We start from the raw sequence: 8,761 nt of genomic DNA on the forward strand, positions 1-8,761 counted from the left end.
CAAGGACACTAGAGGAAACTGAAGCCTCTGACATGTGTAGCTACAGTAAATATTAAACACAGCCCAACACCTAAGCAGATTAACATAAGACATCATATTAAAGGTCTGTTTACTTCAGTTCCTATTACCCAATACATCATGTTTGGCTTTCAAAGAAAAATTGCAAGGCATGCTAAAAGGCAAGAAAAAGCAATCTGAAGAGACAAACCAAGCATCAGGTGTACATTCAGATATGACAGATTTCAGAATTCTCATACATGGTATCAAAAATAACCATGATTATTATGTTAAGGGCTCTAATGGAAAAGGTAGACAACATACGAAAATAGATGAGGAATATAAGCAGAGAGAGGGAAATTCTAAGAAAAAATCAAAAGAAAATGTTAGAAACCAAAAGCACTATGAGAAATGAAGAATGCCTTTGATTGACTCATCTGTAGGTTGCATATGGTCTAGGAAAGAATAAGTGAGTTAGCATAAAAGTCAGTAGAAACTTTCCAAACTGAAATAGAAAGAGAAAAAGAATTTTTTTAATGCTAAAATCTAGAATAGCCAAGAACTGTGTTCCAAAATGTGTAACATATAGGTAATTGGGATACCAGAAGGAGAAGAAAGAACAAAAAATATATTTTAAGTAATAATGGCCAAGGATGTTCCAAAATTAATGACACATTAACCATACATTGTGGAAGTTCATATATGGACGTATCATATTCAAACTGTAGGAAAACAAAAGGAAAATTTTTGAAAGAATCCAGAGGAAAATAAAAACCCTACCTCTAGAGGAAAAAAACATAAGAATTATGACCTATTATCATAAACCATGCAAGTAAGAGATTGGAGTGAAATATTTAGTGTTGAAAGAAAAATACCACCAATCCAAAATTTTATATCTAGTGAAATTATCCTGCAAAAGTGAAAGAGAAATAAAAACTCAGACAGATAAAAACAGGGAACTCATCAGCAACAGACCTGCCTTGCAAAAGATATTAAAAGAAGTTCTTTGGGGAGAAGGAAAATAACTCAGATCTACGTAAAGGAAAGAAAGAGAAGGAATGAATGAAGACAAAATAAAACTTTCATTCATCTTACTCTCAATTGACCTAATAATAATAATGATAATGTGTTGGGTGATTTTAGTGCATGGATAAGTGAAATGAATGGCATCAATGTTAGAAGGGACTGGAGGAATTGGACACTCCTGCACTATCTATGAATTGGTATAGCGTTATATGAAAGTGGACTTAGATTAGTTGTAAATGTATATTGCAAACTCTAGGACAACCACTAAAATATTTTTAAACAGGGAACAATTAGTATGCTAACAAAAATGAGAAAATGGAATTATATATAATGCTTGTTTAAAACCAGAAAAAGGAAAAGAGGGGAAGGATAGGTATAATGAATAGTAAACAGTACGGACCAGTAGAGATATTAATCAAGTATATTTAAAAACCACTAAATGGAAGTGGTCTAAATTCACCAATTAAAAGAGAAGACTGTCAGAGTAGATAAAAACAAGACCCAATTTTATGTTGTCTATAAAATACCCACTTTAAATATAAAGATACAGATAGATTAAAAGCAAAGGGACAGAGAAAAATGTACCATTCTAACACTAACCAAAAGAACAGAGGAGTAACTGTATTATTTTGGACAAAGCAGACTTCACAACAAGGAAAATTATCAGGGGTAAAGAGGAGCGTTACATAACAACAAAGAGGTCAATTCTCCAAGAAGACACAACACGCCTTAACATGTACACATGTAACAACATAGTGTCAAAGTATGTGAGGCAAAAACTGGTAGAATTGCAAGAAAAAATGGATGAATCCACTGTTGTTGTTGGAGATTTCAACAGCCCTCTATCAGAAATGGGCAGATTCAGCAGGCAGAAAACCAGTAAAGATGTAGTTGACCCAAACGACGCCATCAATCAACTTGATCTAATTGACATTTATAGAATACCTCATCGAACCACAGAATACACATTCTTCTCAAGCTCACATGGAACATTCACTAAGATGGACCACATTCGGTGCCACAAAACACACCTTAACAAATATAAAATAGAAATCACACAAAGTATGTTTTCAGACCATAGTAGAATTAAACTAGAAATCAACTACAGGAAGATAGCTGGAAATCCCAAAATGTTTAGATTAGATTAAATAACACACTATTAATACACAGGTCAAGAAAAAGACTCAAGAGAAAAAAAAAATATTTTAAACCAAATGCAAATTAAAATACAACTTAAGGGGCGTCTAGGTGGCTCAGTCAGTTAAGCACTTGGCTCTTAGTCTCAGCTCAGGTCTTGATCTCAGGGTCATGAGTTCAAATCCTGTGTTGGGCTCCACACTGAGCGTAGAGCTTACTTAAGAAAAGAAAAGAAAAGAAAACAGAAAAGAAAAGGAAATACAACGTAAAATTTATAAGATTCAGTAAAAGCATCATTTGGAAGTTGTTAGCTTTGAATTCATGTATTTGAAAAGAAGAATTTAATATCTCTGAGGGACTTTACTTACCTGATTGACATCGCTCTGTTTCCAAAATATTGGTGAACAAGGTTTCCTCTTTAGGTAGCACAGCACCAGAAGAAGGAGCCCCACCCCACAGAGGAAGGCAAGGATGGGAAGACCTAGCAAGTTTAATTGGAGTTCAGCCATGGTGCAGCAAGGCTTCTCAGACAAAGATGATTCACATCATTGGAAATGCACTGCTGCCTCAGGCAGCTGGGTGTTGAGAATACATGTTCTAGACTAGAGTTCCAGGCCCACATCACAGAGCTTTAGTACAGACACCAAAGGTTCTTGAGGGTGGGGGAGGGGAAAACACAGGCGAGAGAAACTCACATGCCCCTTCCCCCACCATCCAGCGCAGCAGATGTGTCCATCCTTCCATGGCCCGTTAGATGCCTCCAACCTACCTTCCTCCTCCACCTATTCACCGTATCATATATTTACCTTAGTGAAATTTTCTCGTTCCACCTGTTACCCTGATATTACCTGAGACCCTTTTTACTACGTGGTGATCTCACTTTGGACCTCACATCATCTCTGAAAGTTGGCTATACCCAGGGATTTACATCGCCAAGATCTACTCTGCCTTCAGGTACAGCTCTCCCTCATGCATTTTTACCTGTGTGAAACCAGAAATAGACTCAGCGGCAGCCCCACCCCCCATATCTCCTCAAAAGTGTTCAAGTTCACTAAAGAGCAGGAGAAAGCAGAATAGTCTGTACCAAGGAACAGAAAGGATGACAAAGAGGGAGACAAGGGCATGACACACCCATGGACCTGTGGCACACCATTTAAAAATTTTAGTAATTCTTTTATTTCCCCAAATTCCTCTTAGGCTATTCACGCCCTACAGGTTCTCTTCCACACAGTGTCTCACCCTGCTGCTCCCTTCCTTCTCTCTGTCAAATCCCCCTTCTTCCCCCAACATTTTTGAAGATTCCTTTATTTTACAGAGCAAATGTGCTGGATCACAGCCCACAGGACCAAACTCATCTTGATTTAGGAAGTGGGCTCCTCTAGCATAATGTCTAATGAGCACAATTGTAATTATATTTAGCAATACCTTTTGGCGTTTTTTGAATGACACCTATGCTTACCTTTTCCATGAAAAGTATTTTTCCCATATACCTTCAAACTTTTCACCAAAATACCTATTGTCATCTCTACCGGTTTTAAAAATAATGTCATTTTTGTTGATGGTTTATGTGTATTTATTTCATCTCCCCATGCTACCTAGTCATTTAATTGTTGGAACCCTTACAGCTTCATTATTTAGATGATAAACTGTTGAAATTAAGCCCTGTATCATTTCCTTACTTGACTTGCCTATATTCCCTTTCTGATGAATCAGTCTTGGCCCTAGACACCCAATCCTTTCCCTCCCATATGAGGAGGGTTTACCAGTAATGACAGCTCCTTTCTTTATCTCTCTTCTCCTGCATCCACAGCTTCACCATTGTCTCTACCCAAAAGGAAGGTACACTTCAAACCCATCCCACTTCACATACCCTCCCTAGACTGCAGGAGGTATGTCTGTTAAGAAAAATCCCTCCACATAGCTTTACATCTCTGGAATTGTTTTCAAATAGGAAGTGTGATCTTGACTGTCCCTAAGGCCCCTAGGACTCAAAATTATAAAAACATCCTTTAAAGTCCGAGCAAGATAAGCTCCACCCAAAAAAATTTCCAGGGGAGAAGGGGTTATAAATATGGCACAGCAAATTTATTTTTCAAATATATCATATGGATCTGTCATATTTTATTTACCCATTTCTGAGTTGATGGATGTTTGCATTGTTTCTGTCTTTTGACCTTATGAATAAGATAGCTGTGAACATTTGTCTACAAGTTTTTGTGTAGACCTATGTTTTCATTTCTCTTGAGTATATACCTAAAGGTGGAACTGCTGGGTCATATGATAACTCTGTGTTTACCATTTTGAGCAGCTGCCAGCATGTTTTCCAAGACTGCACCATTTTTCATTCCCACCAACATTGTGTGGGGGTTCTAATTTCTCCACATTCCCACCAACACTTGTATTCTCTTTTTGATTTTAGCCATCCTTGTGGGTGTGAAGCGCTAGCAAATACTGGTTAAGATTTGCATTTCCCTGATGGCTAATGATATTGAGCATTTTTTTCATCTAATCTTTTACTTTTAATGGCATTTTGGGAAAGAGGGGAGTGTTTGATCTACTGTATTTAACTTGAAACACAATAGTTCATTTGAAAAGTGACAGGACAAATTTTTCTTCTAAATATTTGAAAACAGAGCAGTGTCAAGTCTTCATTAACATAAAGTGTTCTCCTAGGTTTTTTGCAAGTTAGTTACTGTGTGATTAAGGGACAGTGAAATTGTGCCCTGAATTTGCTCTGTAAGATTACTTCTTGTGTGGAGTTGAGGAATTCACTCAAATGGCTCCTCGGGGTTGACTATAAGGCAGAGCAGAACTGATTGCCAAAGCCTCTAAAGCTCAGTGCTTTTCGTCACCAATGCTGCATACATCTGTTGTGAATAAGTATGTTCCGCAGGTGATAAATATCAAAGAAATGTGAGAGCTTTGACATGGGCACCTAGCATATGTCTCAGAGAGGGATGGCAAGATGTTTAAATGGGCTTTTGCACTTTAATCATAGTGTAAAAGATGGAATGGATGTAACACACCTGCCAAATGATAATAGTGCAAGTTGGGTGAGGGATATGTGGGAAGTTATATTGTTCGATCTGCTCTTGTACATGTTCAAATATTTCTGTAGTAAAAAGCGTTAAAAAAAAAAAAAAAAGATGTTGGGTGCCTCAGAAGGACAGGAAGAGGGGCAGAAGGAGACGTGGAAAGGGTAGATCAGTCCATCGAGACTAGAATTTAGCTATCTCTCAATGAAGATACTTCAAAAAGTATGTTTCCTTTGAGATTGGGAAGGAAACCTCTTTCCATGTAACAGGAAGAGGAAAAAGAGGAATAGGAAAATACTTTTTGGAAGGTTTTTGTTTTGTTTTGTTTTGTTTTTTGTTTTGTGAAAAGCTCCCACGTCACGGCTATGAACTGTGGTCCAACACATCTGCTGGGCAAGTGAAGATGGCCTAAGTTTGAGGAAAGTGAAGGAAGTTTAAAATAGATCTGAGGGGCACCTGGGCGGCTCAGTCAGTTAAGCGTCTGCCTTCAGCTCAGGTCATGATCCCAGGGTCCTGGGATCGAGCCCCATGTGGGGCTCCCTACTCAGCGGGGAGTCTTCTTCTCCCTCTCCCACTGCCACTTCCCCTGCTAGTGCTTGTGCTGTCTCTCAAATAAAATTTTACATAAAATAGAATAGATCTGAGTAACAGGAGAGAATGTACTAAGGAAATAGTGACCTAACTCCATTTATTTTGTTCATGTTAGTAAGCCTGGGATAAGTATTTGTGGAATCAGTGAATGATTTCCAGGTAGTGCTGGGGCTGAATTTCTTGTGGCCTCAGTACTCTCAATTGTGAGTAGACTCAATTGTGAGGTGTGAGATTTAATCCAACAGTAATCAGTTACTTACAGAAAGGCATTTCTAGAAAAGGCAGAGAGACAACATTTTGGCAGACAGGAAGGATTGAAGGGGATTAGATGGGGCCCACTTGTACTGGAGCCTGTTTTTGTTTTTTTTTTAATGGAATAGTTGATGCAATATCATTAGTTTCAGGTATACAACTCGATACTATGCTGTGCTCACCACAACTACAGCTACCATCTGTCACCAGATAACACTATTACAATACCATGGACTCTACTTCTTATGCTGTACTGGAGCTTTTTACATGTTGGTTACCTGATAAGCCATCAGTTCTACCGGAGAGTGAGGAAAGGAAGACAAGGCCTTGGTAGATAGGCGAGAAGTGGAAAATGAATGACGTGGAGTTGAAAAATAAACAGGGGACATATAAACTAGAAGGATGGGGGGATGAGGCAAAAGGACAGAATGTCAGACTATACTATTCCTGATGTCAAAAATATTCCCAGTAATAAGCTCTACAGAGGAGTGGTAACTGCACTGGATTGGCCATAAAGGACCCTAAAATGAGATGATGTAGGAACTGGCAGGCTGTGTTATTGGCTGGTTTATCCACATAGATGTTAGAGCCTCCAGTACCTCCTCACTTCTTCAGGTTCCCTGCCGTTGGCCCCATCCCACCTGTTGTCCCTCTCAGGGCCTCCACAGCATCAAAATCTGCATTCTTTCTGTGACCCTAACGTTCAGATACTGTATGGTCAATGATTGAAGGATTGAAGGGGATTAGATGGGGCCCACTTGTACTGGAGCCTGTTTTTGTTTTTTTTTTAATGGAATAGTTGATGCAATATCATTAGTTACTAATATCATTACTAATATCATTAGTATCAGAAGGTACAAGTGTGGTAGTGAAAGAGGTCGTAGACATCTGTTTTTTTGTTTTAGCACTGAACAGTCATGAGTCTGCCCAGAAGACTACCTCAGGTGCTCTCTAGGACACTCACCCCATTTTTGAGTCCCAGTCTCAAGTGGAGTTGCCTTCCCTCCAAAACCCTATTGTAAGTGTGCGTACGTGTGCAGTCGTGGCTGAAAAAAAGCATTCCATGGAGTTCCATGATAAGCCCCCAAATATCTGTACCCTGGTACGCAGTCGAGAACTCACCATTGGTTCATAAGTTGCACATCTTCTGGAGAAGATCTACCATGGCTCCACTAAGGCCATGCATATGAGAGGTGGCACCTCCATCCTATCCATACTGAAAGCAATATCTTACATATTGCCATCAAGCATGGATGGAAGGAAGGCACCAAGATCGCCAAAGGGGATGCCATGCCCGACAGCCTGCAGATATTGTTTGAGTACTCAAGGAACAGCCCCATGCCTTTTTGGTATAAGGCATCAGTAGGCTGTGCCGTGCTCCAATCGGCCTCAAAGTGGTGGTGCCTGGATCAGACTGAGGAAGGAGGGGAGCAGGACAGGGTCAAGATAAGGGGATGAGTAGACATAAGCCTTTGTTCCACCAGCAAGGTCACTCTTTCAACTTTTCATTTCTTCAAAGGTGTCTTACCCTGGAAGGTGGTAGCTGCCTGGTCAACGTTCCTGCCACTAACAGCTAAGTGATGCTTTTGTTCTGCATTTGTTCTGCACAAAACGTCATCAGTCGGGCAGCCTGAAGAAATGCCCAGGGAAGGGGAGCGCTTCCAGTGGGAAACCTCACTGTCAAGTTTAACGTGACTCACATGACAGATTCTTAAGCAGCATCTATGCTGTTCTTCGACCCTACCCCAACCAGCCCAAGATCAACTGGGACAACACCCTCCCCCAAACACTCCCATTCAGAGTTCACCCACCTGTGGGATCCTCTGATCACTGACTTCTACATAATGATTAAGCTACTGTGTAGTAACAGTGAAGTAAAAACAGTGGCTTAATCATTATTTTCTGAAAACTATACCTGTGTTTGATCCTAGAACACTTGCTCTAAAGGGTATAAGACATTCAATGAGGGCAAAGGTGTGAGCTACTATACATTTTCAGTAAGGCTAAGCTAAAGGGCAGGAGACAGAGCCCATCTCCTCAAACTTCATCAGGAAATGGGCTTTGGGGGCCTTGGGGGGCACATGATATCTATTTCTCAAGAGCTCTGGGAGACTGGTCACCTTTTAGAAGCCAAAGGAAGCAATCAGTAACAGCTGAACTGAGTTACCTGAAACCCATGCCCCCAGTACAGTACACAGAACACACATTGCTATTATTAGAGAAATATTTATTGGAGAGAATCAATATGCTTCACAAGGGATTATTTTGGGGTGGGAAATATCCCCCCCTGGAAATTCTGGAGAAGGGTTTGCTGTCTAAATAGTAGAGGCAGATCTCTGAACACAGTGCCTTCAGCAGTGGTGAGAGTGGCCGGAGGCCCCTGGCCAGCTTGATGCCTGCAGGTGGCGTGTGGGTGGGGTGCAGGCTCCCTGTGGGGCGTGGATAGGGGATACTTGTTATGCAGTCGCTGCTCCTTAAATGCCACAGCTTTCTGGGGCTGTCTGTCCTTGTCTCTGATCTGTCTAATACTTCCAGTATGGCCTTGGCCAGCAAAGACAGCTTGTTGGTGGCAGGACTTGGTATTTTTCACCTTACAGGAGGGAGCCCTGTAGTTGAAAGGATACCCCTGGACAGGCTGTGCCTGGGCCTGCACTTGTGCTTCCTGCTGAGTTTTCCCATACTTGGTTGGGAAGGGAATGGGCTGTTGAGGGCAGGTGCTATCT

This window comes from Halichoerus grypus, chromosome 8 (genome assembly GCF_964656455.1).
Source record: "Halichoerus grypus chromosome 8, mHalGry1.hap1.1, whole genome shotgun sequence".
NCBI lineage: Eukaryota > Metazoa > Chordata > Mammalia > Carnivora > Phocidae > Halichoerus > Halichoerus grypus.